This window comes from Mytilus edulis, chromosome 6 (assembly GCF_963676685.1).
Source record: "Mytilus edulis chromosome 6, xbMytEdul2.2, whole genome shotgun sequence".
In the NCBI taxonomy this organism is placed as follows: domain Eukaryota; kingdom Metazoa; phylum Mollusca; class Bivalvia; order Mytilida; family Mytilidae; genus Mytilus; species Mytilus edulis.
The window spans coordinates 1,751,414-1,766,628 of record NC_092349.1 but is presented as its reverse complement, the minus strand read 5'-3'; the positions used below and the strand labels follow the sequence as shown (position 1 = coordinate 1,766,628).

The following is a 15,215-nucleotide window of genomic DNA, read 5'->3' as shown; positions in this document are numbered from 1 at the left end:
GGCATTCATTTCTGTATTTCTGGAGTTTGTAATGTTTTTTCGTACATGTTTCACTTGTTATATGAACACAATTTTCAGCAACACTATTCTATTTCGTGGGGATCAATTGTTATTTGCGGAGGAAGCTGGAGTGCCCAGAGAGAATCACCGACCTGCGACTGGATAACTAACAATCCTTAGTCAATTAATATTGGAATCGATATCACCTGCCATGTGCTGCAGTCGTTTATAAGGATTTTTTAGGGCAAACCAAACAATAACTTTATAATTTAAAGAATAACAGACAACACCAAAAGCAAACAATTGCACACGGCCCCTCTCCCCTAAAAAAGATTAAATAGCGGTTATTAAGGTAGAAAGGGTGCCTTCCTCCATCATGAAAGTTAAAACGATTTTGTCAGTGTACATCATCAAGGATCTTTTCAAAATAGTATATAAGAAAAATAAAATTGGGAATGGAAATGGGAAAGGTTTCATAGAGACATAAATTTAGGTATTGAGCTTTCCGTTAAATATAGACACATTTTGTCAAAATTAATTTGATTAACGGTATTCAAATCAAACTTTGAAAACCAGATCAAGGACGGAGTTGGAAAAAATTTGACGCTCATTTTTTTTGTTTTTTTTTGTTATGATCATTGAATTCATGAAAACTGTCAGAATGCGTAATACTCAAATACAGAGTAAAGAAGTCTGATTAGTATTTTATTTTCTACATACTTATATTGATTAAAAAAGATTCTTAACGGCAATCGCAAGTATTACTGAGTTGCATTCAGGATTACAAATTAGATTGCAATCAAAATGTTAATCGTTTATATTTTTTCCTAAATAATTATCCTTTTTTTTTTTATAAAGTTATATTAAAGTAAAAACAAAATGCAGCAGATGATGCTTTAGTTAATTCAACACACGTTGATGACCTAGGGATGAATATTTGATTAAAAGTTGTAATGCATTTTATCTCCCAGGCATGTAACAGCTGACGGTAGACATTTTAGCGAATATTGAACTATCGGCCATAAAGAACATAACTTGATATTTTTTAACTATTAACTGACTTTGACTAGAAAATATTTAAGTTTAATGTTATAAAACAAACAAAGGATATGGGCTATCCATCCACGACACAAAATCAATAAACGCATAGCAACAACAAAAACAGACAAAAAGCAAAGGAACAGCGTTTTTATTGCCGTTCGTCATTTTAAAATCACAGCGGGGCCTTCAACACGGAGCTTTAAAACTGTCACCTCACTTCAAGTGTTAGACGACCCCCTGCACCGGTTTGAACGGAATTCTTTGCAAAAATAACTTGGATAGACTTTGTAAGACTTAACAACACCTAATCGGGCCCAGTCAAAAAAGAAAATACTCGAAAGTAGTACAATGCCCCCCCCCCCAAAAAAAAAAAAAAAAAAAAAAACATCAAGTGTAGTACAATGTATAACGTGAATTTGAAATGTTTGAATAAGAGAAAACCCTCATACCTTTAAAAAACTTTAAAGTTTTAATCCCATTTTCGTGAAAATTTTCATTCCTTTGGTATTTAGGATATAGCCTTACAGTGTAAAATTATAAACAAAATAAAGTATAATATTCATATATCTTCTCCGTTTAATTTATGTTGAAATGCAGCAAACAAGCTTGACAATGTGCTTTGTTTCAAGGTTTTGCCTTTTTTTTTTTTAGGTTGATACAGGTATTTACATCCATATAAATTTATTATAAAATCAATCAACCCCCTACATACAATGTATGCATATAGGAGATATTTGTAAAAATTACAGCTCGACATATACCATTGTACAACACACCTTTCTTTTATGAGAGATCGGATGTTGAAACATACATGTAGATTTGTATTCGTTTCTATTAATGTTTAGTTGCTGTCTCACGGATGTTTACCCATCATCTTTATTTGTTCAAAAGAATACTAGGAATCAATTAAAAACTAGACAAAGTGATGCCACCTAACTCCACTCTGAAGTTACTGTATTATAACACAGTCAATGTGAGACTTTCTTTAAGATATGTTTGTGTCTAAGTGACACAAATGATGCCCTCGCATATGCAAGATTTCATTTAAAAAAAAGCTTAAAGTTGAGCATGGGAGCACTTAGATTTATGGTTCACTGTAGGAAGACCTCTTATGCAAGTTTATAATCCAAAAATGACAAAGTTCAAGTATCTCTCAAAAAACAAAAACTAATAAAAATCAAAACCCTGACCACATACACACCTTCAATATATATACAAACAGCCAACTAAGTGAAAACTTCTTAGCATTTAAACTGTAGGTGGGGTTATGCAGAAACATTATGCACCCATTTTGCATGTATATACTAAAAAAATGACACAGTTCAACTATTTTCAAAAGAGCAAAAATTAATAATTATCAAAACCCTGACCACATACATATCTTCAATATATGGCAAAGAGCCAGCAAAATGGATACTTCTTAGCATTCAAACTGTGGGCGGAGTTATCCAGAAACATAATGCAACCCTTATGCATGTATATACCCCAAAAATGACAAAGTTAAACTATTCCCAAAAAATGCAAAAATTAATAAATATGAAAACCCTGACCACATGCACACCTTCGATATAATAATGTACAAACAGCCAGCAAAGTGAAAATTTCCTAGTATTCGAAACTGTAGGAGAAGTTATGCGGAATAACTATTTACACATAATGGAACGGACGGACGGACAGGGGTAAAACAATATGCCCCGACTTTTAATTGCGGGTGCATAACAACAATAATTGGTACTTTATCTGTTTAATATCATATAAGTATGGCAGGTAACCAGGTTTAGTTGCAAATAATGTCAAGTGATTAAAGGCGATCTTCTTATCAAGTTCTGGTGCTGAAAACCTTTGCCTCTGGTCGTTTACATGTTGATATAATGAGAAATTTGAAAAAGGATCATATGTCGTAACCATTAGTTGAATGGTACATCAGATAAAATTCATTCTGTAATCCCTCTTATGAAACCTCCAGAGCCATGGGCTGTACAGCTATTTTCATAAGGAGGTTCCCAACCCAGGATAAAGGAGGGGACAATAATATGTCCCCTTGCAAATGCATTGATGGTCCTAAAAAGGGGTTTCCAACCCCAGTTACCCTCCCCATGATCCGCCACTGCCTTCCCCAATCACTTCCACCACACAATACAATGAAATATTACTCGTACATTGACCAAACGACTTTCGTTAACCTTGCAACAACTACTGTAACATTTGCCTAGGATTATGACAACTGTTTAAATTTCTATTTTGGAAATAGAAAAAAGGAAATGAAATAAACTGATAACCTTTTTTTTATAGCTTAAAGGCATATTGAATAAATTACATACGAATAAATCATTTAAGGCGAGACATTATGATTGTAGTAAAAGCTTCAGGAAATATGTTATTCTAATTACGTTTTCCTCTGTTAATATGTTGCGATATGCTTAAACTGAATGTTCTGGTATAAAAGTATTGAAATTAAATCAGAAAATTACTCTAGAATTTTTCATTGTCTGGAAAAGATGTCACGTGTTCTGTTTGCAGTAGCATTGGTCGTACTCGTGTCTCAGGTAGGAAGTTTAATTTCAGGGAAAATGCATTCTTGGTATATTTTCCTCCAAAAAAGGTTTACATAAAATCGTGACTAGATATGATATAAAATTCATATAAAAATCTTCCTAATTTTTTTTTATCATATGTTTTTGTTTTAACTGGGAATTTAATTCAAATACTGAAATGTTATTATAGATGGGTTGGAAAACTTTCAATGATAAAAAAAAAAAGAAGTCTACAGGGAAATTCATAATCAAGGCAAATTTTGTCATTTGTTTGGTTATATGGTTCATCACGTTTATTTTTAAAAGGATTGTTTTTCTTCGTTTCTAAGAACACAACGAACTTCAATTAAAATAATAATAAAAAAAAAAAAGAAAATTGTCGTTGCAATACATTTTCATTGACAGTTGTATAATTTTCAAAGCTTACTATTAGCCAGCCGTATGTCTACAAGTCTTGAGAAAACAATACATGTAGCTCAAGCTATAACTGAAGAAAAAAATATTGAGATCTCATGTATTAAAGTAATATATTCACACGTACACGTGTTACTGTTGTGCTTATAATTATCCTAACTTACAGGTGCTTGGGAAAAGTGCACTGGGTTCAAGGTAAGACAATTTATTTATAATATCTAATACTATAGAAAAACTATTATTTGTCCTCAAATCAGCCAACAATTGCAGAAATAATTTTTTGCTTTATTTGTACTTGTATAATAACTTCTTCTGTTACCTCGCTTCCATGTTGAGCAAGCTGTTATGTGGATATTTCTTTTTGTGTAATAGTTCATTTTGGAGTCCTCTTCGCGGTCTGCGTTTAAACTTTGTCGACTTCTTTGCAAAATTAGAGACAATAAATTCGACTTTAACAACTAAAGTTTCAAATGTCGGATAGAAATTGCAGGCTGTAAACAATACTCGCTACGAAACAGGAGAAAAACTCGGCAAGCCTTGTTATTCATCCTGATTCTAAAGCTCATACAGATAAAATTTATATTTTCCGACAATGTTCATAATTTTTGTATTGTATACATATATTTAAAAAAAGTCACAACATTTTGAGAAACCGTTTCAGATAAGTTCACTCTAAAATCGCAATTAATGCTCGAATGTGTACCTACCATGAACAGCTAACTTATGCCGCTGGTGGAGCCGGATTTGCTTACCCTTCCGGAGCACCGAAGATAACCCAGATATTTAGGTGGAGTTCGTGTGACTCAGTTATAAGTGTTCTATGTAATGTTTTAAAAACTTGTTTGTCTCTCTTTCTAAGCCATGGCAATAATAGTTTCTTGTATTGGCTGAACACTTATGCATTTTAAATGCGTCTCTTTTTGAATAAAAACAGAGAAAATCAACCTCATGTAAAATTTAGTGTTTATGGTAGATTACAATAACGGACAAGAAAAAAATGTGAACCTGTGAAAAAAATCGCCACTGCTAAAAGTTATTTAAAAACTGATTTCATTTTGTGCCAAAGTGATACTTCAGTGATAATTTAAATAAAGATTTGAAAAGACAATTTATTAAATGTGAATTATTTAACATTATATCATCTCCTTTTCCAAAACTGGGAATATTTGCGATAAAATAAGACATCGATAACTAAAAGTTTTTTTTCCTAATAAAAAAGGTGGTGGCAACATGTTAACAACTCTTTTCTATTTTAACATACAACACAGTACATTTGCAACAAATGCAAAGTATCAATATATTTTATTTTATTACAAAACACATTGTAAGGACATTGTAGTCGGAAACAAATTAAACAGATGTGAATCGAAATTTTCAATCTTAACTAACAAAATATTTTATTTTTGATCAGAAATCGGATATAAAGATTGTGTTGACCATATACTTTAGGGTTAGAGTTCTCCCTTTTTGTGTCTTTAAGTTTCTAAATTGTTTTTTTTGCCCATTATTCTCTATTCTATATTTGTTGTCCTAGTTTTCTTTTTTCTTTTGCTTTGTGAATAGTTCTGCAGATTTGTTCCATTATTCTCTATTCTACAAATAGAAACCCCATCCAGATTTAATTACCACTCTTAGTCCAAAAGGTCATTACACTTGTCTACCGGTAACACGTACCGCTTCCCTTGTTTAAATCGTGATGCTGTCATATCTCGTTAAAACTTCTGTGTGTTCTCCCTTTATGCTGACTTCGTCAAAATTGTCTGGTCCCAAGTGTTGCTGGGGAATTAAAATATGCATGGTCTCTCTTGGTTTTCTTTCTGCCGTAGGTAAAATCCTTGCCAAAGTAGGCGTCCGTTTTGCTGTGTGAGATGTATAAGAACGCAGCCACGTCCGGTCTTAATGTACACTTTGTATTATAATGGAGTCTTTTGAAGAGAGAAAAAAGAGAATGTCGCGCTCTCTGCAAAAACGCTTTGAGGGGTCCGTAGGTGGCCTATTGCGACAATTTTGTCCCTATCCAATAAACCCTTATTTTCCAGTGGCAGTCCATATTTCATGAACTTCTTCAGGGACGAACACTATTACAAGACATCCTTATCATGCGTGAAATAATTTTGGTAAACAACAAGATTTCATCTTTTTAAAAGAAACTGTACAATTCCAATTCCTCAAAAAGTAACTAATTATAACTGTGAATCTAACGTTAAGTTTGCACCATGATAGCTTTTATGTGTAATTTATATACAAACTGTAGTTTATTTGTCAAAATTATATGTACATAGTTCAGGCCGTCGACTCTCTCGTTTGAATTTTAGAATCGTCAGTTTCTCATCTGCGGAATCATGGTAATGGGTATTTCTCATTATTGACGGCCGCGCGGTGACCTATAGTTGTTAACTTCTACGTCATTTGGTCTCAAATTCTATACTGAGCGGAAAAGTGTGAAATAAAATTTTCCAATTTGTTGTGAAAAATTTATTTTTGTCCTAGAAATGAAATACACTGTAATATAAAAAAAGAAGATGTGGTATGATTGCCAATGAGACAACTATCAACAAAAGACCAAAATGACACAGACATTAACAACTATAGGTCACCGTACGGCCTTCAATAATGAGCAAAGCCCATACCGAATAGTCAGCTATAAAAGGCCCCGATAAGACAATGTAAAACAATTCAAACGAGAAACTAACGGCCTTATTTATGTAAAAAAAAATGAACGAAAATCAAATATGTAACACATAAGCAAACGACAACCACTGTAAGCTGGTTTACTGAAGTATATCTCCAATTTAGTGTTTGTGGTTACTTCATTATACATAAACTTACACCGGACTTATATTTTATAGCAACGGTCACTTCTATATTAATTATGTTTTTGTATTCTTTCAGCATAGAGAAGCGGGATGGTAAGATAGACTATATTAAGTTTACAAATAAAAAACAAACAAAAATGTAACAGAGGAAAACTAAATAAACATATCCTATTGAATAAAAAGCAAAGTGCAGGCTATTTGCCGAAGGATTAAGTAATCCCCCCCCCCCAAAAAAAAAGACAAAAAAAGAAATTGAAGATAAAAATGAAATTAAAAAGGTCACTCTTAAACATAGTCTCATTAGATCAACAGTATATGATGTTCAACAATATACAAGAGTAAACGTCAGTTCTAAATCGCTTGTAAACGAGTGAAGACAAGTTATTAAAATTCACATTTGAGCGAGATAAACATGACGAAGATACAGTTAAGTCGGCTTCATATCTTGACTTACATCTAGAAATTGACAATGAGGGTCGGTTGAAAACAAAACTTTACGACAAAAGAGATGATTTCAGCTTTCCAATTGTGAACTTTCCATTTCTAAGTAGCAACATTCCAGCAGCACCTGCATACGGGGTATATATCTCCCAATTGATACGATATTCCCGTGCTTGCATTTCCTATCATGATTTTCTTGATAGAGGTTTGCTGCTCACAAGGAAGCTATTAAACCAAGAGTTCCAAATGGTGAAGTTGAAATCATCCCTTCGTAAATTTTACGGACGCCATCACGAGTTGGTTGACCGTTATGGAATAACCGTTTCACAAATGATATCGGATATGTTCCTTACGTCGTAACTACAATCCCCTTCCCTTTCATGAATATGACCTACCGAATTAGACTATTTACCGGATTTGTAATCACTTAAGCAACACGACGGGTGCCACATGTGGAGCAGGATCTGCTTACCCTTCCGGAGCACCTGAGATCACCCCTAGTTTTTGGTGGGGTTCGTGTTGTTTATTCTTTAGTTTTCTATGTTGTGTCGTGTGTACTATTGTTTTTCTGTTTGTCTTTTTTATTTTTAGCCATGGCGTTGTCAGTTTGTTTTAGATTTATGAGTTTGACTGTCCCTTTGGTATCTTTCGTCCCTCTTTTAACTTTTTTAAAAGAATTTACTTGTTAAATGTTTATGTGCTGTAACAAGTGAGGAATCTCATCGGTCTTCGTCTTCATATACATCTGAATATGTTTCGTCATTAATGCACTTCATTGATGCTTCTAACATAGCCGTTGTTTGTTTTCCCTATACAATGCTAGACTAATTACACCTTTAGTATGAGCCTTTTAGTTGGTTATATTTTTGGGTGACCGTCTCAATTTAGAGCAACCATATTTAACCAATGAACTCCTCGTACATATACATCAACTTTATATTAACAAACCAAAATTAAAAGAAAAACTGAGGGAATCGTGTAAGGTAAAGCAAAGCAAGGGCGACTTGGTCGACAGCTAGGATAAGCTTATCCTGCTTTCACGCGGTGTGTGTTTTAGACACATAAAAATAAGTCTCTCATACATGTAACGTGTGATATAGACACTGTAATTGGTCAACTAATTTGTGATGGGGACAGAAAACTGGTGTAGTGTTGACTGACCCGTGTAATTTAAGATGGTGACAGGAAGAGCTAGATTTTCCCGCTGCGTTGAAGACTCATTAGTGGCCCTACTTTTCTACTCTTTGGTAGTTTTGTTTTCTCTATGTCACATCCCGTTTCTATTCTCAATTCGTTTGTGTAGTGTCGATTTATGAAGCATTTCTTTATGGCCTTTCTGGATACGCCTTTTAAATAAAGGAACTATTTCTTGTTTAGGTGGAATGGCTTGTGGTTTATGTGCTAGTAAATGCCCAGGAGGATATACAAAACCTGTGGATGAAATGGGATGTCTAAAGTGTGATGTTTGTATAAAAGATGGTTTGTACAACATTTTTGTTATAAACCCATCTAGTGACATTGTGTACATTGTGTAATCACATATTATTTAAAAAAAAATCTTAACCCAACATTTCACACTAGATTTAATTTTGCGCTAATACCATACCCCTGCCCCCCCCCCCCCCCCCCCCCCCCCCCCAACAAAAAAAAAGGAAGAGACAATAAAAAAAGAACAACAAATGAATCACATATCCTGTATTTATAAAAATCATAAAAATATGATGGTTTACTTGGCAATCAGTTTAATATGCATATTTCATCAAACTAAAACACACAATAAAAAGACGTGCGCAGTCATTTCAACTACAAAAGGATATTAGCAACAAAAAGAATATATAATGGTATCATTTCTACAGGAATCTACTTATAGTTGTCACTTGATTCAATATATTTTATCGGACACCAGTTTGTTTTGTAACACGACTCCGATAGAAATATCAAATACGGTGAGTTATATCCCATTGACTTTTATTTCTATGGTTGTCGTAACAGTTTTAGGAATGATTTATGTTACGACTTTTAAAGATGGAACTAATTAATCAATATTAAAAAGTATTGAGTTAGAATTCAACAATAACATGATAGCCATGAAGATTTCTCCTGGTGCCATTTTTAAAAATTTTGTACCTTAACAGTAATCCATTTCGATAGTAAAATATCAAGGCTGCGTTTTTTTTTTTTTATAAAATAAAGAGATAATTCCGATTATAGGGTATATGAAACAGGACATCTATAGTTGTATCAATGCAATGATTGCTTATTTATTTATCTATCTAGTGAATTTACTCATAATTAAAATGACATTCATTGAAGAGAGGTAAGGCAATTTTCCCCAGGAAATTTACAGTGCCATTTTCCTGGTATTTCAAACAAGGGTATTTTCCCCATTGCATTTCACAAAAGTGTCAATGTTTAAAATGTGTGTCAGTGTTTGCCTAAATTAACACCATGAAATTTTTGGTATATTTTGTGTATCCTACTTAAATGAATTGAAGGATATTCATAACAAAAGTCAAAATGATATTGGAAGTATGCTACGAATTATATTTCAGAATCAACGGGTGTACTTTAATTCAAAAGTAGATTCTGTTGCATTCTTAGATATAAAAATTACGGGATAATTTTTAACTAAATTTGGTTTGTAACCTATATGAAGTGACTAAACTTAAGTAGAAATTTTTTCTAAATACTTGTGAATCCTAGATATCTGAATTTGTTAAAGGTACAGAAGGGCACTATTCGTCTTGCCCGAACAGCATGTCATGGCTATAATGTTTTAATACGGTTTATATGTTTAATTTTGCAGTTAAAAGAGATGGTAAGTTTACGTTTCTTGTTTATAAATTAGCAAACACAGAACATGCTGTCTACCTTGACAAATGTTATAAGTTGCATAGTGTGTTAGTGACCTAATACGATATGGGGTCTGTAAATTCCATATAGGATGAGAGCGAAGCTCGAGTCCCCATATGGACTATACTGACCACATATATATCGTATTAGGTCACTATAACATTTTATAACGAATTTATCTTACCGACTATCTTAACATGCGGTATTTCGACTAATGGCCTATCAATGTGATCAAGTCTGCAGTCTCGTTAATATTAATAACATACTTTCATTGGTCTATTTTAAAAGCCAACAATAACAACTTGTTAGTTTTAAATGTGTTTTATGAATTTATTTCAATCGTTCATCACCAATTTCTTCGTCTGTTGAAACCTTTACGAATTTTCTTAACAGCTTGTTGTTTTTATAAAGGGATGTAAAACGCTACTAACCGTGTATTGAATTAAGCCCTGCATACTTACCTAATATGGAACCCTACTAACCTAATATACACGGTCTCAACGCGGTTGCTTTTAACCAATCATTTTCCTAGAAATATATAAAAGGTGAGATAAATTAACATATATGTTATACATGTCATATGAGTCTGAATGGAGAGGATGTTAATGTGATTTGTTTTATTGTCCTATAATCATTTCTAAAGGGAAGTCCCCAGGGGTCATCCCAACCCCGTTCAATTTGAGAATGTGCTATTATCTGGTAAACCGTCCAGATCCAACCCTAAACCATATATATTCTTGTAGGAGACAATACAACAAATGAAATGGTATAAAAGGGAAGTCCCTAGGGGATCAACCACTCCCTCTGGTTTTAAAACTTGTAAACGGTCAACATCCCCACCCCTAAACCATATATATTCTTGTATTGGACAATAACACTAATCAAATGAAATTAAAGGGAAGTTCCTGGGGGTCATCCCACCCCGTTCAATTTGAGAATGAGCTATTATCTTGTAAACGGTCCAGATCCCCACCTCTAAACCATATTTATTCTTGTAGGGTACAATAAAACAAATGAAATATAATAAAGGGGAAGTCCCGAGGGGGTCATCCCCACCCCTCTTGCTTGAAAACTTGTAAGCGGTCAACATCCCCACCCCTAAACCATATATATTCTTGTAGGGGACAATAAAACAAATGAAATGAAATAAAAGGGAAGTCACTATGGGGTCTCCCCACCCCTCTTGTTGGAAAACTTGTAAACGGTCAACATCCCCACCCCCATAAACCATATATATTCTTGTATTGGACAATAAAACTGATTAAATAAAATTAAAGGGAAGTTCCTTGGAGTCACCCCAGCCCGTTCAATCTGAGAATGTGCTATTATCTTGTAAACGGTCCAGATCCCCACCCCCTAAACCATATATATTCTTGTAGGGGACCATAAAACAAATGAAATGTAATACATTGGAAGTCTCGAGGGGGTCACCCCATCCCCTTTTTTTGAAAACTTGTAAACGGTCAACATCACCACCCCTAAACCAGATGTATTCTTGTATGGGACAATAAAACAAATCTATTCAAATGCAGGTAAAGTACTTGGGGGTCACCACCATCCCCTCCTGTTTGAATACTTGTAAATGGTGGCGATCCCCACCCCTAAGCCATATATATTCTTGTATGGGACAACAAATCAAATCAAATGAATATGGGACCATATGAATGGCGAGTTATGGGAGCTTTGTTTGGGAGACTTCGTAACAGCATCCTGTTACAATTACTTCTTGTTTTCTCACATAACTATATATTTCAGCTTCAGGTACGTTGTTAGCGCTTTGCAAAATATTATAGCGAATTTATAAATATTTTAAAAAAAAATCGTACAACTACATTTTGTAATTATGGCTCAAAAGTATGATTTTTTTCTCTCGATTTTGTCCAATTTTAAGTATTTACAAAGAAGTGATTGAGCTTTATTCTCGAAGAAAAAGTAAATATTGATCGACTCAACGCTGTATATTGTGTTATAGAAAAAAAGAATTTCCTTCAATTTTGAATATGCTTTAGATTTATGTTTAATTTCATTGATAATATTATGTATTTAAATTCTAATTTATTATTGAAATTGTTAGATTCTAGTAAACGAAATTCAAGGAACATTTATACTATTATACATTTGTACAGGAATATGACAGATGTTTATCACATTTTCTGTTGATTGATAGCTATTGATTTTGTAGGTTTTTTATGGACTTCCCTTATTGAATTTTTCTAGATTTCCTAAACCGTTTTTTAATTCTTTTTGCACATAATAGATTTAAAAGATGTAAGACGCTGTCCAAGTAAATATCAGGCAAATCCTATGATATGGATGGCACAACATAATTTTTTTCCCACTGAAATTTTGGTTCCAATGCAATGTTTATATCATATAAAGGATATACATGTCAAAGATATTTTTGAATTAACAGTGGATGGCTCAGAAAATGATTTTAAAGTTCACTAACAATGCAACAAAATTTAGTACAAAATGAAGAGTTATCTCCCCCTTTTAATGAATTTCTCAGTGCTTTCTATGTATTTTTTTCCCTCTTTATTTGTTGCAGTTAATAAAAAAACAAAATTTAACTTTTAGAAAGAATGAATTTGTGATATGAAATAGATGAACAAATTTTGAAAACAAAAAATGTCATGTGCCATCCACTGCCTGGTTTTTCCATGGACACCCTCTTAAATATGTTAATGTTGAAATATTATTTTTTTCTGCAGCAAAAAGAGCAGACACGCTTAACTATTTTTGTTTATGTATTACCTAAGTTTATAGATACGTAGTTAAAATGTTGCGTGTCTTGAAAAACAATATATCTTAATGTTTTTATACACTTATATTATATATATAAATGCAGACGATTATTGGTGTTGATTTAAGAAGCTAGAGGTATAGGGGGAGGGTTGAGATCTCACAAAAATGTTTAACCCCCCCCCCCCCCCCCCCGCATTTTTGCGCCTGTCCCAAGTCAGGAGCCTCTGGCCTTTGTTAGTCTTGTATTATTTTAATGTTATTTTCTTGTGTACAATTTGGAAATTAGTATGGCGTTCATTATCACTGAACAAGTATATATTTGTTTAGGGGCCAGCTGAAGGACGCCTCCGGGTGCGGGAATTTCTCGCTACACTGAAGACCTGTTGGTGACCATCTGCTGTTGTTTTTTTTTTATGGTCGGGTTGTTGTCTCTTTGGCACATTTCCCATTTTCATTCTCAATTTTATATTTAGGGGCCAGCTGAGGACCACCTCCGGGTGCTGAATTTTCTCGCTGCGTTGAAGACCCAGTGGTGGCCTTCGGCTATTGTTTGATCTATGGTCGGGTTGTTGTCTATTTGACAGACTCCCTATTTCTATTCTCAATTTTATTTTTTAACAATAGTGGTAAGTGATGTATGTAAGTGCCGATCTATTGAGGAATAAAGCTTAGTTTATGTCTATATGTATAAGAGTAAGGCTCATATTCTTTAATTATACCTATTTTACCATACTTTATATTTAGCACCAATGTGTGCACAATGCAGAAAGGGATGTCCAGCCGGCCAGAGAATCCGTGATTGTACACCTGAAGACGGTACAAATGTGGTTTGTGACTGCGTACCAGGTAAGTGACATTCACGGGGTTATTCACATGCAGTCAGATTTATAAACTAGAACAGAAACTTTGTACTGAAACAAACAAACAAGTAATGTTATGTTTGTCCACTTCAAATTCAAATTTGAAAAATAAACACAAAAAATTGCAGCAACATTAAAGGAAGGCAGATGGCGCGAGACGTCCTTAGTCGTCTATGGCAAGTGTCTTTATCCGTCCATGCGTCCTAGACATATCAATTCTCATAAACAGTTTGATATCAACCTCTCACACTTAGAATGGTCATTTGTCGTCATCGAATATCTTAATTGCTTGTTCTGTTGATTGATAGCGTTTGATTTTGTAGGTTTTCATGAACTGTCCCTTTTATGAATTTGCAATAAAGTTCAGTCCCTGTTAAAATTCATTTTCGCACATCATATAATAATTTGTAAGCTCGTAAAAATGAAGAGTTGTCTGTAATTTAAAAACAAGAATCTGTGAATGCAGCTTAACTCTTTTGTTTTTGCAGCAAAGAGAGCAGGTAAGCCTAAATTTATTATTCATGTCTTAAAGATTCTGGGTTGATTTACAAAATAATATTGAAAACAGGAAAATGTTTTATTAAAGGAACATCTCTCTACTAAACAAAGAAACCACGCTCCACCAGTCATTAACAGAGAAATAACGCCCCAACGATCATTACCAGACAGAAACCACGCCCCAACGGTCATTATCAGACGAAAACCACGCCCAACCGGTCATTATCATGCAAAAGATTGTTAACGACCGGTTTTCTGGTCCGTTTTTATTCTGTTAATGACCGATTGAATTTATTACTGAAGAATAATGAATGTCATGTGGCCCCTTTTTATCCAATAATAGAAGTTTATTCCTAACAGATATAAAATTACACTTAATTTTGTGTTAAAGTTATATTATTAGGCATTCATTTACTTATATTTAGTATCTGCATCAGTTAATTTTCAAACTGATCCACGCCTAGATAGATTGAATGTTGATTGTTGCTATTTTTAGACACTATATATAATATATTTGATTATGAGGGTCTGGATATGGAGCGCCGAAGGGTGACTTGAGGATAGAATTATGCTTATGCAGGTATTCTTCCTACAAAAAATAGGCGTCCGTTTTGCTGTGCGGGTTGTACAAGTTCACAGCCATGTCCGACCAGAATGGGACGTTTAATCCGTTTTCCCTGGCAGAGAGAGAGAGAGAGTGTTAAGCTCTCTGCACTACATAAACCCTTGTAACAACTATTTGAGTGGTCCGTAGGTTGCCTTTTGCAACGCAAACTGTCTATCCATTAAACCGTCATTGTCCAGTGACAATGTAAATTTCACCGACATTACTGCCGGACAGTCTCTATAAGATGACCTAAGTATTGTAATTATTGTTCATTATTCTAGTCCATAACATGCATGAAATATTTGCCACTGAATTTTTAGCAGCAAACAATCGAAAATCAATCTGGATAAGGATAAACTGATTAAGATTTAACAAAGTATGACCTATGTTTCGTCTTCAAAAGACT

The 15,215-nt window shown here is 33.9% G+C and overlaps 1 long non-coding RNA gene across 1 annotated transcript; it reads left to right on the top strand.

Moving 5' to 3' along the window:
* The first annotated feature begins 3,483 nt into the window (after nt 1-3,483).
* Nucleotides 3,484-10,064, top strand: LOC139526904 (uncharacterized). Its single transcript, XR_011665217.1, has 5 exons — nt 3,484-3,587; nt 4,156-4,184; nt 6,882-6,898; nt 8,624-8,725; nt 10,053-10,064. It is a non-coding gene; the product is annotated as an uncharacterized lncRNA (long non-coding RNA).
* The last annotated feature ends 5,151 nt before the right edge of the window (nt 10,065-15,215 follow it).